Here is a 17,337-nt window from a genome sequence, read left to right as displayed (position 1 = left end):
TATTTTCTTAAATTCGTGTATTACTTATCTAGTACATACGTGTATATTCGAAAGGCCTTCTTATTTAATTTAAACAGGATGTTGAAATTTTGAATCAATGGTATTTTGAATTTTAAATTAATACCTCTGACCAGGTGTGGTCTTATTTATAAGTCTGTCCCCAAGCAGAGGTTATACTATATCATGTATATTTTTCACCACTAATCAGAAAACAATTTTATTTATTTCTTTAATGTTATCCCTTTTTGATATAAATTATATAAAATATGAGTTTTTTTCCTTAATATAAACATAGATATTTTTCTAATATAAGGTTTAAAAATTTATAAATTTTGTTGGCTGTTGTTATATATGTCAGTTAAAAAGAAAATAATTTTAACAGTTAAAAAAGTAGAGTTTTTTTTGTCTAGTATGGTTCAGACTGGTCGAGTATTATTGTTCAGACCTTTGGTTAAGTATGGTTTAGACTGGAAAAATAGGTCGAGTACAGGTCGAGAATGGTTTAAGACTGTTTCAGAATGGTCGAGTAATAGTTCAGACAATTTTCAACGGCACAGATAAGGGTGAAGTATGATTCAGTACAGTCAAGTCTGGTTCAGACTGGGGTCGAGTAATGTCAAGTAAAAGTCAGACCAATTCAGACTGGCCGAGTAAAAATCAGTACAGTCGAGTACAGATATAGTATATAATTTATCTAATTCTATAAAAGAACTATTTTCTAAACTATTGATATAGCACAAACATATATACAAAAAAATGAATAATATTTAAAAGGGACTCCACAATAGACCACTTTCGAGTTCATCCGTCACCGGAAAAAACTCGTCAGTTATACGCGCCTTTATCACCGTCATTTGTGCGTTTAGGGGCGTCGTCACTTCCCTTCCAATGTTGAGCGAGTGGTTGGAAAACTATAATTCTATATTGTACGAATTATTCGGCAAATTGAATTCTCAAAATTGACAATCAACACTGCTGTCATTAGGGAATTGTCAGTAAGTACCTACAGAGCAACCATTATTTCTAGTTTATCCTGCACAAAGACGATCACTAAGACGCTTGATGAACGTAAATAGTGCAGGGATACAGGCGACCCCCTCTATCTGATAAATGACGTCATAAAGGCGTGCATAATTGACGAGTTTTTGCCGGTGACGGATGAACTCGAAAGTGGTCTATTGCCCAATATTTCTGAAATAAAAAATATACATTTTTTAAAAGTATTAAAGTTTTGTAACTATTGCAGGATGTTTCCAAAATGTGTATGAACTATTAAGAATATAAAATCTAGATAGTGTAAAGGATGATATTTGTTGCTTTTACAAAACTTGTACAACTATGATTAATCATTAACTTAGCATTGCAGTATTGATTAATCATAAACTTAACATTACAGTATTAACATTAAGGATACAATATACAACCATAGTTTTAAGACTACCAATGATTGTAAAAGTAAAATATTTGTAAAATAACAATATTTTACTGAAGCTATATTTTACAAGAAAAAAGTGGAATCTAAGCTTTTTTATAGTGTACAAGGACAACTAATAGCAAAGCTTTGCTATCCAGAAATAAACGAGCTTTCCTAATGTGTAGAAGACACATTCAATGTCTGATTGTGTAAAATAAAAAGGGACTCTTCAATTGCAATTTTACTAATTAACTTTTTTTCCATAAATGTTAGCTCTTTCAAACATGAGGGTATATTACAGGGATCTACTCTGTTTCCATGCACACTTGTAGAAGGCAAAATATTATTTTTCAATTTGTTATAACAAACTTTGGAACAGATTCTATCTTATACCTATACACAGGATCTTGATATTTTCGATGATCAATTTCCAATACCGTTTCTTTAGAATAATTGGTATTATCTCTCTCTATTCTACCTATATTTTCATAAAAGAAATGGTAATACATCTTCATCCTCATTTACATGCATTGTAGTGCTCGTTTCATTAATTTTGTTTTCAGATGGAAGACTAACTTGCCTTAAATTTCTTTTCTTTTTTAATCTTTTCATTCATACTTATATCAAACTCGGGGGGGGGGGGGGGGGGGGGGGGGCACTTCCTATGTAATGACTGGTAGGGATGAGCCGCTGGAATAGGTCACTATTTCATGCTTCATGATATATGAAAAGGGTGAGAAATTCAGATTAAATATATCAATAGGTTGATATTATCACTTGCTGGATATATATTATAAGTATCTGAAACTAATCAAATGTTCCTGTTTATTTTTAATGCGGTTAAACCACAGTAGTAAATGCATCAGCTATTTGTCAAACCAATTAAACTATATTTATTCAATGTGGTATTTCCACTGAGGTTAGATATAGGAGCAATAAATCCAATCATTTTGACATTTCCACCTCATTAACATTGAAAGGTTTATTCTCGTGGTGTTTTGTCTGTTGCTTGGTCCGTTTCGGTGTTGTGTCGTTGTTCTCCTCTTATATTTAATGCGTTTCCCTCAGTTTTAGTTTGTTACCCCGATTTTGTTTTTTGTCCATGGATTTATGAGTTTTGAACAGCGGTATACTACTGTTGCCTTTATTGCATACATGAAACATTAGAAGAAATTCCATAGCATAGTTTCAGTGTCCTTCAAGAGGGAACGACAAATCAGTTTTTAATTAATGTAAACTCAGTAAAAGTGATACTATTTGAAGTGTTATTACAATTATCTGATAAAACATTATCTATTGTCTTTTCAAATTGAAATTTCTTCATAATTAAAGTTATAAAAGGGGCAAATAGCACTGGCAAAAAGAAGAGTGAAGAATTTATTGGAAAAGCAATGTGTGATTATTGCGACTGCGTTACTTCTAAACAAAAACGTAAAATGAGCGGGACCTCAAAATTTTTGTAAACTCTAATGTATCAGAAGATGAAAAATATCCAAATATATCTATAGGTCTGTTTTTTGTTCATTAATATATGACAAGGTATATATTTTTGATAAACAAAATATATGAAAAGGGTGGGGTACTTGATGTCTCAGTTGCTCACCCCTACCCAAAAAAGTTTGAAGTGGCCCCCCCCCCCCCCCCCCCCCCCCGGGATATCAAAGTGAAGTTTAGAGTCAATATCGGAAATTAGTTTTAAGTCTTTTGGCATTAAACTTATTCTCCTCTATTAGAAACTGATGTATATAAATTATTACTGCTTAAAAATGCAAACGCTTATGTGTAAAATGTGATCGCTGTGCATTGCGCACCTGCATTTCTAAAACTTAAATCATCCTAAAACGAAAGAAAACATTACAAATGTTCACGTGCAAATATTAATCTAGATCTCAATGTATCTGCGAATAATAAACTCACCTTGAATATATGTAGATCTGTGATTTGCTATTTTTGTGACTTTTGTCTTGTGTCAACTTGTGTCGGCAACTGATCATAATCATAGATGCGAACTGGAAATCATTCCAAAATTCTGTCACGAGACGCCAAAAGGTAATATTAATATCGAATAAAGAAATAAATCAACGCATCCGTAATCATAATTAACAGACAACAACTAAATCAAAAATGACTTTTTGATTTTTTCATTATATCATCAAACAACATACTAGCGTTTCAACAAAATTATAAATATCCGACATTTATTTAATTCTATATTTAACCCATGTAGTACCTCATGTTTACACAAACTTTAAACAAAGTGGCGCACCTAGTTAAAATTACTTGATGCAACCTATTTGTTTCTACACGCTAGTTAAGGTCTTTCCCCTACATGGGAAAGACCTTATTGTTTTTCTAATTAAGGTCTTTCCTCTCCGCGAGGAAAGACCTTATTGTTTTTCTCCTGTTTTTTTTTTTTTTTTTTTTTTTTTTTTTTTTTTTTCATCCAGCATTTGTTTGACATGGCCTCCCCTCGTTTCTATTGGAGTTATCAAGACCAAATATGGACCATCGGTAGACCTCATCATGAAGTATTACCAGATGAGGCTGTGTAGGATTTCATCATCCCCTTTAGAAGTTATCTCTCTTTTATTGTTTTTTTTTCGACATGGCCCCCCGTCGTTGTTTTTAAAGATATCATGACCTTATTTGGACAAAAGTTAGATCTCATCATGATGTGTTACCATATGAGGCTGCTAAGCATTTCATCATTCTCTATGAGAGTTACGTCCCCTTGAAGCAATTTCATTCTTTTACATTTTTCTCAAAAAGTATTCAAGATAGAATCGATTTGAAAACGGCAACATGTACAAGACCAGATGGCAATGATAATAAACATATACAATCATTTTGTTGTTAACCCTTATAAGGAGTTATTTCCCTTGAAAAAATATACACAATTTTTGAAAAATTGTATCTCGAGAACCGGAAGTCGTAAAGACTTGGGACCTACACCAATAATCTTAAATTCATGTGACCTTTAATTTGCACCCAAGGTCAAAGGTCACCGAGTGCAAAAAAAAATTACGCTGCAATTTCAAGCTTTCATATTAAGAAAACGATAAGAGTTTGCTGCATACTTACAGCGTATAAAATGTTCCTCTCGACGAGCTCTACATTTTATACTCGAGCTCAAAAGAGTCCGACTGTCTGTTCAAAAGTTACGACGGGATGATTCTTAAAAGTATAGTATTGTGTGTATATCTTTTTAAAGGTAACAGATATCAACCTACTATAAACTGCAAAGATGATCAGTAGTTCAAGACCTTCAATTTCAGGTCAATGTCAGGTCATGATGAAATTTCACCTTGACCTTCACATTATACTATGACTTTGACCTTGTGATATTTGAAAGGTCAAGTGGTCCTGAGTTGAATGGTGATAGTCCCATGTCTCTACGACTTCCGGTTCTCAAGTTTTGTATTGCATCATTTATTTGATGATTAATTGTGACCTTGGTGAACTTTGAAATTGTCCAAATTCTTTTTCTATAATGTTGTCCTTCAACTGTAGATCATTTATCATTTAACAGATTTGAGATATCTATTGTCGTTTTAGAGATAATGCAGTTTGAAGTTTTGCTAGCGGAGGCATGTATTTCTGAATCATCAAGAGCTTACCACTTAAAATGTTTTAGAAATTGAAGAGGTTAACATAGTTATATGTTTGACTAAATACCAAAAACATTCCATTGAAAAAAACACCAAAAAAAATCAATTTGAAATTTTCAAGTTTTGCATTGACTTTGTAAGTTTCATAACTTCTATTTATATAGTTGATATTGCATCATTATTTGCACTTTGTCAAATGGGGTCATCTGATATATCAAATTGAAGGTCTTAACAAACTGTACTTAAAAATGAAAATTTTAAACCCCCTTTTCATCCCAGGGGGACGGGTGGGGTCATTTAGTGCAAACATTCAAATTTCTCAGATGGTAAGGTTGTCGCATATCAAATGAAAGAACATAAAGCGTACATTTCAAATTTCAAATTGACGTCTCCCAAAACTAGGTTGGATGGGGTCGTTGAGTGCAAAAAATAAATGTTCTTTTAAGGTAGGGTTGTTGTATATCAAATGAAAGGTCAGGATGTGTACATTTGAAATATCAAATTCCCGACCTCCAAAAATTACTTGGATAGGGTTATTAAGTGCAAAAATCAAACTTTCTAGAACATGGTGTTGTCGCATATCAAATGAAAGCTCATCTACTCTGTTCCATATTTTTTTTTTGTTTTTTTTTTTTCATCCAGCATTTGTTTAACATGGCCTCCCCTTGTTTCTATTGGAGTTATCAAGACCAAATATGGACCATCGGTAGACCTCATCATGAAGTATTACCAGATGAGGCTGTGTAGGATTTCATCATCCCATTTAGAAGTTATCTCCCTTTTATTGGTTTTTTTCGACATGGCCCCCCCTCGTTGTTTTTGAAGATATCATGACCTTATTTGGACAATAGTTAGATCTCATCATGATGTGTTACCATATGAGGCTGCTAAGGATTTCATCATTCCCTATGAGAGTTATGTCCCCTTGAAGCAATTTCTTTCTTTTACATTTTTCTCAAAAAGTATTCAAGATAGAATCGATTTGAAAACGGCAACATGTACAGGACCAGATGGCAATGTTAATTAACATATACAATCATTTTGTTGTTAACCCTTATAAGGAGTTATTTCCCTTGAAAAAAAATCATTTAACAGATTTGAGATATCTATTGTCGTTTTAGAGATAATGCAGTTTGAAGTTTTTCGAGCGGAGGCATGTATTTCTGAATCATCAAGAGATTACCACTTAAAATGTTTTAGAAATTGAAGAGGTTGACATAGTTATATGTTTGACTAAATACCAAAAACATTCCATGGAAAAAAACACCAAAAAATCAATTTGAAATTTTCAAGTTTTGCATTGACTTTGTAAGTTTCATAACTTCTATTTATATAATTGATATTGCATCATTATTTGCACTTTGTCAAATGGGGTCATCTGATATATCAAATTGAAGGTCTTAATAAACTCTACTTAAAAATGAAAATTTTAAACCCCCTTTTCATCCCAGGGGGACGGGTGGGGTCATTTAGTGCAAACATTCAAATTTCTCAGATGGTAAGGTTGTCGCATATCAAATGAAAGAACATAAAGCGTACATTTCAAATTTCAAATTGACGTCTCCCAAAAATGGGTTGGATGGGGTCATTGAGTGCAAAAAATAAATGTTCTTTTAAGGTAGGGTTGTTGTATATCAAATGAAAGGTCATGATGTGTACATTTGAAATATCAAATTCCCGACCTCCAAAAATTTGTTGGATAGGGTTATTAAGTGCAAAAATCAAACTTTGAAGAACATGGTGTTGTCGCATATCAAACGAAAGCTCATCTACTCTGTTCCATATATCATAATTCCGATCTCAAAAATGTAGACGGATGAGGTCATTAAGTGTAAAAAGCGAAAAGTTTCAGAAGGTGTGCTTGTCGTATATCAAACGAAAGGTCGTACAAAGTACAATACGAAAACATCACTTTTACAGGAAAGACCTTTCAATTGTTTTACAAACAATTGAGATACTAGTGTTTTTTTAAGGTCTTTCCCCTACGTGAGGAAAGACCTTATTGTTTTTCTAATGTTTTTTCTTTTTTTTCTTTTTTTTCTTCCAACATTTTTTTGGCATGGCCTCCCTATGTTTCTTTTGAAGTTATCAAGACCAAACATGGACCATCGATAAACCTCATCATGAGGTATAACCAGATGACCCTGTTAAGGATTTCATCATCCCCTTTATAAGTTATCTCCCTTTTATTAGTTTTTTTCAACATGGCCCCCTCTCGTTGTTTTTCAAGATATCATTACCTTATTTGGACAATAGTTAGATCTTATCATAATGTATTACCATATGAGGTTGAATAGGATTTCATCGTTCCCTATGAGAGTTATATCCCCTTGAAGCAATTTCTTTCCTTTGCATTTTTCTCAAAAAGTATTAGAGATAGAATTGATTTGAAAACGGCAACATGTACAGGAACAGATGGCAATGTTAATGAACATATACAATTATTTTGTTATTAACCCTTATAAGGAGTTATTACCCTTGAAAAATTGTGTACAATTTTAGAAAAATTGTATTTCCAGAACCGGAAGTTGTAGAGACTTGGGACCTTCACCAATAATCTTTAATTCATGTGACCTTTAATATGCACCCAAGGTCAAAGGTCACAGAGTGCAAAATAAAATTACGCTGCAATTTCAAGCTTACATATTAGGAAAACGATAAGACTTTGCTGCATACATACAGCGTATAAAATGTTCCTCTCGACGAGCTCTACATTTTATATAATAAGCCCAAAAATGTCCGACCGTCTGTTCAAAAGTTACAACGAGATGATTCTTAAAAGTATAGTATTTTGTGTATATCTTTTTAAAGGTAACAGATATCAACCTACTATAAACTGCAAAGATGATCAGTAATTCAAGACCTTCAATTTGAGGTCAATGCCAGGTCATGATGAAATTTCACCTTGACCTTCACATTATACTATGACCTTGAACTTGTGATATTTGAAAGGTCAAGTAGTCCTGAGTTGAATGGTGATAGTCCCATGTCTCAACGACTTCCGGTTCTCAAGTTTGGTATTGCATCATATATTTGATGATTAATTGTGACCTTGGTGAACTTTGAAATTGTCCCAATTCTTTTTCTATAATGTTGTCCTTTAACTGCAGATCATTTACCATTTAACAGATTTGAGATATCTATTGTCGTTTCAGAGATAATGCAGTTTGAAATTTTGCGAGCCGCGGCATATATTTCTGAATCAGCAACAGCTTACCACTTAAAATGTTTAAGAAATTGAAAACATTAACATAGTTATATGTTTGATCAAATACCAAAAAGATTCCATTGAAAAAAACACCAAAAAATCATTTTGAAATTTTCATGTTTTGCATCGACTTTGTAAGTTTCATAACTTCTATTTATATCGTTGATATTGCATCATTTTTGGCACTTTGTGAAATAGGGTCATCTGATATATCAAATTGAAGGTCTCAATAAACTCTACTTAAAAATGAAAATTTTAAACCTCTTTTTCATCCCAAGTGGAAGGGTGGGGTCATTTAGTGCAAAAATTCAAATTTCTCAGATGGTAAGGTTGTCGCATATCAAATGAAAGAACATCAAGCGTACATTTCAAATTTCAAATTGACGTCCCCCAAAAATTGGTTGAATGGGGTCATTGAGTGCAAAAAATAAATTTTCTTTTACGATAGGGTTGTTGTATATCAAATGAAAGGTTATGATGTGTACATTTGAAATATCAAATTCCCAACCTCCAAAAATTGGTTGGATGGGGTTATTAAGTGCAAAAATCAAACTTTCTAGAACATGGCGTTCTCGCATATCAAATGAAAGCTCATCTACCCTGTGTTACATATATCATACTTCCGATCACAAAAATGTAGGCGGATTGTAAACAGCGAAAAGTTTCAGAAGGTATGCTTGTCGTATATCAAACGAAAGGTCGTACAAAGTACATTACGAAAACATCACTTTTACAGGAAAGACCTTTCAATTGTTTTACAAACAATTGAGATACTAGTTTCTTTTTCTTTTTTTTTTTTTTTTTTTTTTTTTCTTCCAACATTTTTTTGACATGCCCGCCTCTTGTTTCTGTTGAAGTTATTAAGACCAAATATGGACCATCGCTAGATCTCACCAAGATGTATTACCAAATGATCCTGTTAAGGATTTCATCATCCCCTTTGGGAGTTATCTCCCTTTTATTGATTTTTTTCAACATGGCCCTCCCTCGTTGGTTTTAAAGATATCATGACTTTAATTGGACATAATGTAGATCTCATGATGATGTATTACCATGTGAGACTGAATAGGATTTCATCATCCCTTATGAGAGTTATATCCCCTTGAAACAATTTCTTTCCTTTGCATTTTTCTCAAAAAGTATAAGAGATAGAATCGATTTGAAAACGGCAACATGTACAAGAACAGATGGCAATATTAATGAAGATGTACAATCATTTTGTTATTAACCCTTATAAGGAGTTATTCCCCTTGAAAATTGTACATAATTTTAGAAAAATTGTATTTCGAGAACCAGAAGTCGTAGAGACTTGGGACCTTCACCAATAATATTTAATTCATGTGACCTTTAATATGCAGTCAAGGTCAAAGGTCACTGAGTGCAAAAAAAAATTACGCTGCAATTTCAAGCTTACATATTAGGAAAACGATAAGACTTTACTGCATACATACAGCGTATAAAATGTTCCTCTCGACGAGCTCTACATTTTATATGATAAGTCCAAAAATGTCCGACTGTCTGTTCAAAAGTTACGACGGGATGATTCTTAAAAGTATAGTATTTTGTGTATATCTTTTTAAAGGTAACAGATATCAACCTACTATAAACTGCAAAGATGATCAGTAGTTCAAGACCTTCAATTTGAGGTCAATGTCAGGTCATGATGAAATTTCACCTTGACCTTCACATTATACTATGACCTTGACCTTGTGATATTTTAAAGGTCAAGTGGTCTTAAGTTGAATGGTGATAGTCCCATGTCTCTACGACTTCCGGTTCTCAAGTTTTGTATTGCATCATATATTTGATGATTAATTGTGACCTTGGTGAACCTTGAAATTGTCCCAATCCTTTCTCTATAATGTTGTCCTTCAACTGTAGATCATTTATCATTTAACAGATTTGAGATATCTACTGTCGTTTTAGACGTAATGCAGTTTTAAGTTTTTCGAGCGGCGGCATGTATTTCTGAATCATCAAGAGCTTACCACTTAAAATGTTTTAGAAATTGAAGAGGTTGACATAGTCATATGTTTGAACAAATACCAAAAACATTCCATGGAAAAAAACACCAAAAAATCATTTTGAAATTTTCATGTTTTACATTGACTTTGTAAGTTTCATAACTTCTATTTATATCGTTGATATTGCATCATTTTTGGCACTTTGTCAAATTGGGTCATCTGATATATCAAATTGAAGGTCTCAATAAACTCTTCTTAAAAATGAAAAATTTAAACCTCTTTTTCATCCCCGGTGGAGGGGTGGGGTCATTTAGTGCAAAAATTCAAATTTCTCAGATGGTAAGGTTGTCGCATATCAAATGAAAGATCATAAAGCGTACATTTCAAATTTCAAATTGACGTCCCCAAAAAATTGGTTGGATGGGGTCATTGAGTGCAAAAAACAAATTTCTTTTACGATAGGGTTATTGTATATCAAATGAAAGGTCATGATGTGTACATTTGAACTATCAAATTCCCAACCTCCAAAAATTGGTTTGATGGGGTTATTAAGTGCAAAAATCAAACTTTTTAGAACATGGCGTTGTCGCATATCAAATGAAAGCTCATCTACCCTGTGTTACATATTTAAGGTCTTTCCTCTCCGCGAGGAAAGACCTTATTAAGGTCTTTCCTCTTCCCGAGGAAAGACCTTATTGTTTTTCTAATGTTTTTTTTTCTTTTTTTTTTCCTTCCAGCATTTGTTTGGCACGCCCTCCTACCGCTTCTATTGGAGTTATCAATACCAAATTTGAACCATCGATAGACCTCATCATGAACTTTTACCAGATGAACTTTTGTAGGATTTCATCATCCCCTTGAGAAGTTATCTCCCTTTTACTGATTTTTTTCAACATGGCCCCCCCTAAATGTTTTAAAAGATATCATGACCTTATTTAGACAATAGGTAGATATTATCATGATGTATTACCATATGAGGCTGCATAGGATTTCATCATCCCCTTTGAGAGTTATATCCCCTTGAAGCAATTTCTTTTATTTGTATTTTTCTTTAAAAGTATTAGAGATAGAATCGATTTGAAAACGGCAAGATATACAAGAACAAATGGCAATGTTTATAAACATAAACAATTAATTTGTTACTAAGCCTTATAAGGAGTTATTCTCCTTTAAAAATTATAAATATTTTTTGAAAAGTTCTATTTCGAGAACCAGAAGTCATAGAGACTTGGAACCTTCACCAATAATCTTGAATTCATATGACCTTTAATATGCACCTAAGGTCAAAGGTCACCGAGTGCATAAAAAAAATTACGCTGCAATTTCAAGCTTACATATTAGGAAAACGATAAGACTTTGCTGCATACATACAGCGCATAAAATGTTCTTCTCGACGAGCTCTACATTTTATACAATAAGCCCAAAATTGTCCGACAGTCTGTTCACAAGTTACAACGGGATGATTCTTAAAAATATAGTATTGTGTGTATATCTTTTTAAATGTAACAGATATCAACCTACTATAAAGTGCAAAGATGATCATTAATTCAAGACCTTCAATTTGAGGTCAATGTCAGGTCATGATGAAATTTCACCTTGACCTTCACAGTATACTATGACCTTGACCTTGTGATATTTGAAAGGTCAAGTGGTCCTGAGTTGAATAGTGGTAGTCCCATGTCTCTACGACTTCCGGTTCTTAAGTTTGGTATTGCATCATATATTTGATGATTAATTGTGACCTTGGTGAACTTTGAAAATGTCCCAATTCTTTTCCTATAATGTTGTCCTTCAACTGTAGATCATTTATCATTTAACAGATTTGAGATATCTATTGTCGTTTTAGAGATAATGCAATTTGAAGTTTTGCGAGCGGTAGCATGTATTTCTGAATCAACAACAGCTTACCCCTTAAAATGTTTTAGAAATTGAAGAAGTTAACATAGTTATATCTTTGACCAAATACCAAAAACATTCCATTGAAAAAAACACCAAAAAAATCATTTCGAAATTTTCATGTTTTGCATTGACTTTGTAAGTTTCATAACTGCTATTTATATAATTGATATTACATCATTTTTTGCACTTTGTCAAATGGGGTCATCTGATATATCAAATTGAAGGTCTCAATAAACTCTACTTAAAAACGAAAATTTTAAACCTCTTTTCATCCCAGGTGGAAGGGTGGGGTCATTTAGTGCAAAAATTCAAACTTCTTAGATGGTAAGGTTGTCGCATATCAAATGAAAGAACATAAAGCGTACATTTCACATTTCAAATTGACGTCTCTCGAAAATTTGTTAGATGGGGTCATTGAGTGCAAAAAATAAATTTTCTTTACGATAGGTTTGTTGTATATCAAATGAAAGGTCATGATGTGAACATTTGAAATATCGAATTCCCAACCTCCAAAAATTGGTTGGATGGGGTTATTAAGTGCAATAATAAAACTTTTTAGAACACGGCGTTGTCGCATTTCAAATGAAAACTCATCTACCCTGTGTTACATATATCATACTTCCGATCTCAAAAATGTAGGCGAATGAGGTCATTAAGAGTAAAAAGCGAAAAGTTTCAGAAGGTATGCTTGTCGTATATCAAACGAAAGGTCGTACAAGGTACATTACGAAAACATCACTTTTACAGGAAAGACCTTTCAATTGTTTTACAAACAATTGAGATACTAGTTTTTTTTTTTTTTTTTTTTTCATCCAGCATTTGTTTGACATGGCCTCCCCTCGTTTCTATTTGAGTTATCAAGACCAAATATGGACCATCGGTAGACCTCATCATGAAGTATTACCAGATGAGGCTGTGTAGGATTTCATCATCCCCTTTAGAAGTTATCTCCCTTTTATTGGTTTTTTTCGACATGGCCCCCCCCTCGTTGTTTTTGAAGATATCATGACCTTATTTGGACAATAGTTAGATCTCATCATGATGTGTTACCATATGAGGCTGCTAAGGATTTCATCATTTCCTATGAGAGTTATGTCCCCTTGAAGCAATTTCTTTCTTTTACATTTTTCTCAAAAAGTATTCAAGATAGAATCCATTTGAAAACGGCAACATGTACAAGACCAGATGGCAATGTTAATTAACACATACAATCATTTTGTTGTTAACCCTTATAAGTAGTTATTTCCCTTGAAAAAATATACACAATTTTTGAAAATTTGTATCTCGAGAACCGGAAGTCGTAAAGACTTGGGACCTACACCAATAATCTTCAGTTCATGTGACCTTTATTTGCATCCAAGGTCAAAGGTCACTGAGTGCAAAAAAAAATTACGCTGCAATTTCAAGCTTTCATATTAAGAAAACGATAAGAGTTTGCTGCATACTTACAGCATATAAACTGTTCCTCTCGACGAGCTCTACATTTTATATACTGAGCTCAAAAGAGTCCGACTATCTGTTCAAAAGTTACGACGGGATGATTCTTAAAAGTATAGTATTGTGTGTATATCTTTTTAAAGGTAACAGATATCAACCTACTATAAACTGCAAAGATGATCAGTAGTTCAAGACCTTCAATTTGAGATCAATGTCAGGTCATGATGAAATTTCACCTTGACCTTCACATTATACTATGACCTTGACCTTGTGATATTTGAAAGGTCAAGTGGTGTTGGGTTGAATGGTGATAGTCCCATGTCTCTACGACTTCCGGTTCTCAAGTTTGGTATTGCATCATATATTTGATGATTAATTATGACCTTGGTGAACTTTGAAATTGTCCCAATTATTTTTCTATAATGTTGTCCTTCAACTGTAGATCATTTATCATTTAACAGTTTTGAGATATCTATTGTCGTTTTAGAGATAATGCAGTTTGAAGTTTTGCGAGCGGAGACATGTATTTCTGAATCAACAAGAGCTTACCACTTAAAACGTTTTAGAAATTGAAGAGGTTAACATAGTTATATGTTTGACCAAATACCAAAAAGATTCCATGGAAAAAAACACCAAAAAATCAATTTGAAATTTTCAAGTTTTGCATTGACTTTGTAAGTTGCATAAGTTCTATTTATATAGTTGATATTGCATCATTATTTGCACTTTGTCAAATGGGGTCATCTGATATATCAAATTGAAGGTCTTAATAAACTGTACTTAAAAATGAAAATTTTAAACCCCCTTTTCATCCCAGGGGGACGGGTGGGGTCATTTAGTGCAAACATTCAAATTTCTCAGATGGTAAGGTTGTCGCATATCAAATGAAAGAACATAAAGCGTACATTTCAAATTTCAAATTGACGTCTCCCAAAAAATGGGTTGGATGGGGTTATTGAGTGCAAAAAATAAATTTTCTTTTAAGATAGGGTTGTTGTATATCAAATGAAAGGTCATGATGTGTACATTTGAAATATCAAATTCCTGACCTCCAAAAATTAGTTGGATAGGGTTATTAAGTGCAAAAATCAAACTTTCTAGAACAAGGCGTTGTCGCATATCAAATGAAAGCTCATCTACTTTATGTTACATATATCATACTTCCAATCTCAAAAATGTAGCCGGATGAGGTCATTAAATGTTAAAAGAGAAAAGTTTCAGAAGGTATGCTTGTCGAATATAAAACGAAAGGTCGTACAAAGTACATTACGAAAACATCAATTTTACAGGAAAGACCTTTCAATTGTTTTACAAACAATTGAGATACTAGTTCTGTATATGTTTTTAATAAATGCAGACGACAAAATCAAATATATTAGCGACGAAGATTACTATAACATGTGTTTAGGTACCAGTCTTGTATTACAACTCCAGTTTCCAGTGCATGTCAAAACATGGAGGGAAACCAAATAGTGCATTTTCTTCTGAATTTTTTTCTGAACTCAATTTTTCCGTCAAAAAACCTTTTCATTTATACTTAAGCTCTCGCAACACTGAAAAGGTTATAAATCAGGTCTGAAACTCTTTGTATTGCATTTTTTTCTGAACTCAATTTTGTCTGTTTGATTATGGGTTTATGCTGAATTGAAACATATATATATAGACTTTAAAAAACAATCTTGCATATTTTGGGGATATCAATCCAGGCAAGTGAAAGGATATCATGTTTACTGGAAGTGGTGCGGCCTAGTAAAAGTGGCAAACAGAAAGTAGAAAAAAAAATGTTTTGACCTTAGGTTTACGTAACTTTTTATTCTTCGTGGCAAGACCCACTTTTTTCGATTAAATCACAAATTACACATTAGTTCTTACATGATATGAACATGAATTTTTTTCTATGTAGTATTTTTTATTTTTTTTTATTTTTAAAGATCAGCTGTTTTGCATGTAAGCCTATGGAGTTGTCAATTACAAGACTTCAACCTACATAAGGTATTTTATTTCAGATGTTCACTGCAAGGAAGTAGCTCATGTGGACTTTTGTGTGCCCAGAATGATAAAACATCATGATTTAAGGACTTTTGAAGAGAAAATAATCTTGGGGTATCAAGTTACACTGAAAAAAATGAAATTATGTAATAATTAGGCTTTTTTTTACACTTGACACTATTCAAAAATATTTATATATTTACAAAGCACAACAGTTTGAGCCAAATTGAGATTTTTATGGTATTACATACATGATTTTCAATTAAAAAGAACACAATTTTATATAGAAGAGATTTTTTTTCAATGGAATCTTCTTCTTGAGATGAAAATTGTAGTTGCACAGTTTTATTGAAAATTAGTGCAAAGTTTAAGAGACAGCTACATACAAAAGTAATATTTTTCTTTATGGTTAATATTTTTATGGCTCAATTGTTGACATTTACGTAGAATATGTATAAAATGACCACTTCTTGACAAGGATTTTTGTGATTAGGTGCGACAAATAGTCAATATTCTTACCAAATACACCAAGTTTAATTTCAATTTGTTTTATTCTTGAATTTTCTTTCAATTTTATATGCATTGCTGTGTCAAGAACAGTCTAAAAAACATGATATAGTAGGCATGTTTAAAGACCAGCATAGTCAAAAAAGAGAAAGATATGGTCTTTCTTGTGTTCAGATAGTTGTATTGTAGCAAATTCTTTAATATGAAAACGTTTTTGGTAAAAAAAAAATAATTTTGACTTAAACAAGAGGCTCACTTGGGTAGATTTCATTGAAAAAAAGGGGAGGGGTAAACTATTGAATGTGCTTCAATCAAACAGAAGGAAAACAATAAAAATAATAAATAAGAATACTCTTCTTGCTTCACAGTATCAAAAGAATAAGAAAACATTCATAAAGATAGACTAAAATGAGATTTAAAGATCTTTTGATAGACATGACTGATTTCCAAATTTTGCCTGTTTTCAGAAAGGGGTACTGCTTTAAATAGCATTTTTTTTATGTTCAAATGCGGCTACTTAATGAAACTAAGTAAGTGATTTATTTTTTTAAGACATGTCATTATTTTTATTTTAAATTTTTTTAAATGCAAATATTTTTTTCCCTCCAAGACATGCGCATTGTTTCTTTTTCACATAGCATCCGGATATTAAATTTCGAATCTCGCCAATATTCTGAAGCCTGAACCGAACCCAATGGTTCAGGCAAAAATAAGTATTACTAATTATATGTCATTATTATATTCAAGTAAATATATATTTGAGTTACCCCTCTTCATATAGAACAGGTGACAAGACTGATAGTTAGGTGCATGAAAGGTGTCTGTTATGATTTATTTGGTAATGAATGTCTTTGGACTCTGTGATTAGGTAAAAAACATGTAAATAGAGTATTAAAATTTGTGAAAAGAGTATGGCAAAATAAATGTCAGCTGGCCGGACTGCCTTGATCCGCAAGTTGTACGTTTACTTTTAAATATATTAAGAATATAATACATGTTACAGAAAATCAAGATTGTTCTGTCTTAAAGTTATTCAAGTTTGGTATGAATAGTTATATGAATATATATCTCAATCATGTCAATTTACTACAATCAATGACTTTTTCAAAGTGGAACTATTGAGGAAAGTAGAAATATCTAGTTTCTTATAGTCGAAATTTCAACATCTAATTAGTCGAATTTTTAATTTAAAAAAGTCAAAATTTCGAGTTTTAAGGGTTTAAATTTTGATTCCCCAGATCGTCTGATGGTCTCATTTTTTTACATTCTTATTATACTCAATGGCATTTATTGTATGATCTGTAATACAAT

At 32.5% G+C, this 17,337-nt stretch overlaps 1 protein-coding gene across 1 annotated transcript in view; it reads right to left on the bottom strand.

The window, feature by feature from the left end:
• The window catches only part of LOC143054332 (uncharacterized), a 56,079-nt gene extending 52,403 nt beyond the window's left edge, over positions 1-3,676 (bottom strand). The window contains exon 1 of the mRNA XM_076227312.1: positions 3,332-3,676. The gene's annotated coding sequence lies outside the window, so the exon portion shown is untranslated. The remainder of the gene's footprint in view (positions 1-3,331) is intronic.
• Between the last annotated feature and the right edge of the window lie 13,661 nt (positions 3,677-17,337).

Source organism: Mytilus galloprovincialis, chromosome 12, assembly GCF_965363235.1.
Source record: "Mytilus galloprovincialis chromosome 12, xbMytGall1.hap1.1, whole genome shotgun sequence".
Lineage (NCBI taxonomy): Eukaryota > Metazoa > Mollusca > Bivalvia > Mytilida > Mytilidae > Mytilus > Mytilus galloprovincialis.
This window is presented reverse-complemented; position numbering and strand designations above follow the sequence as displayed.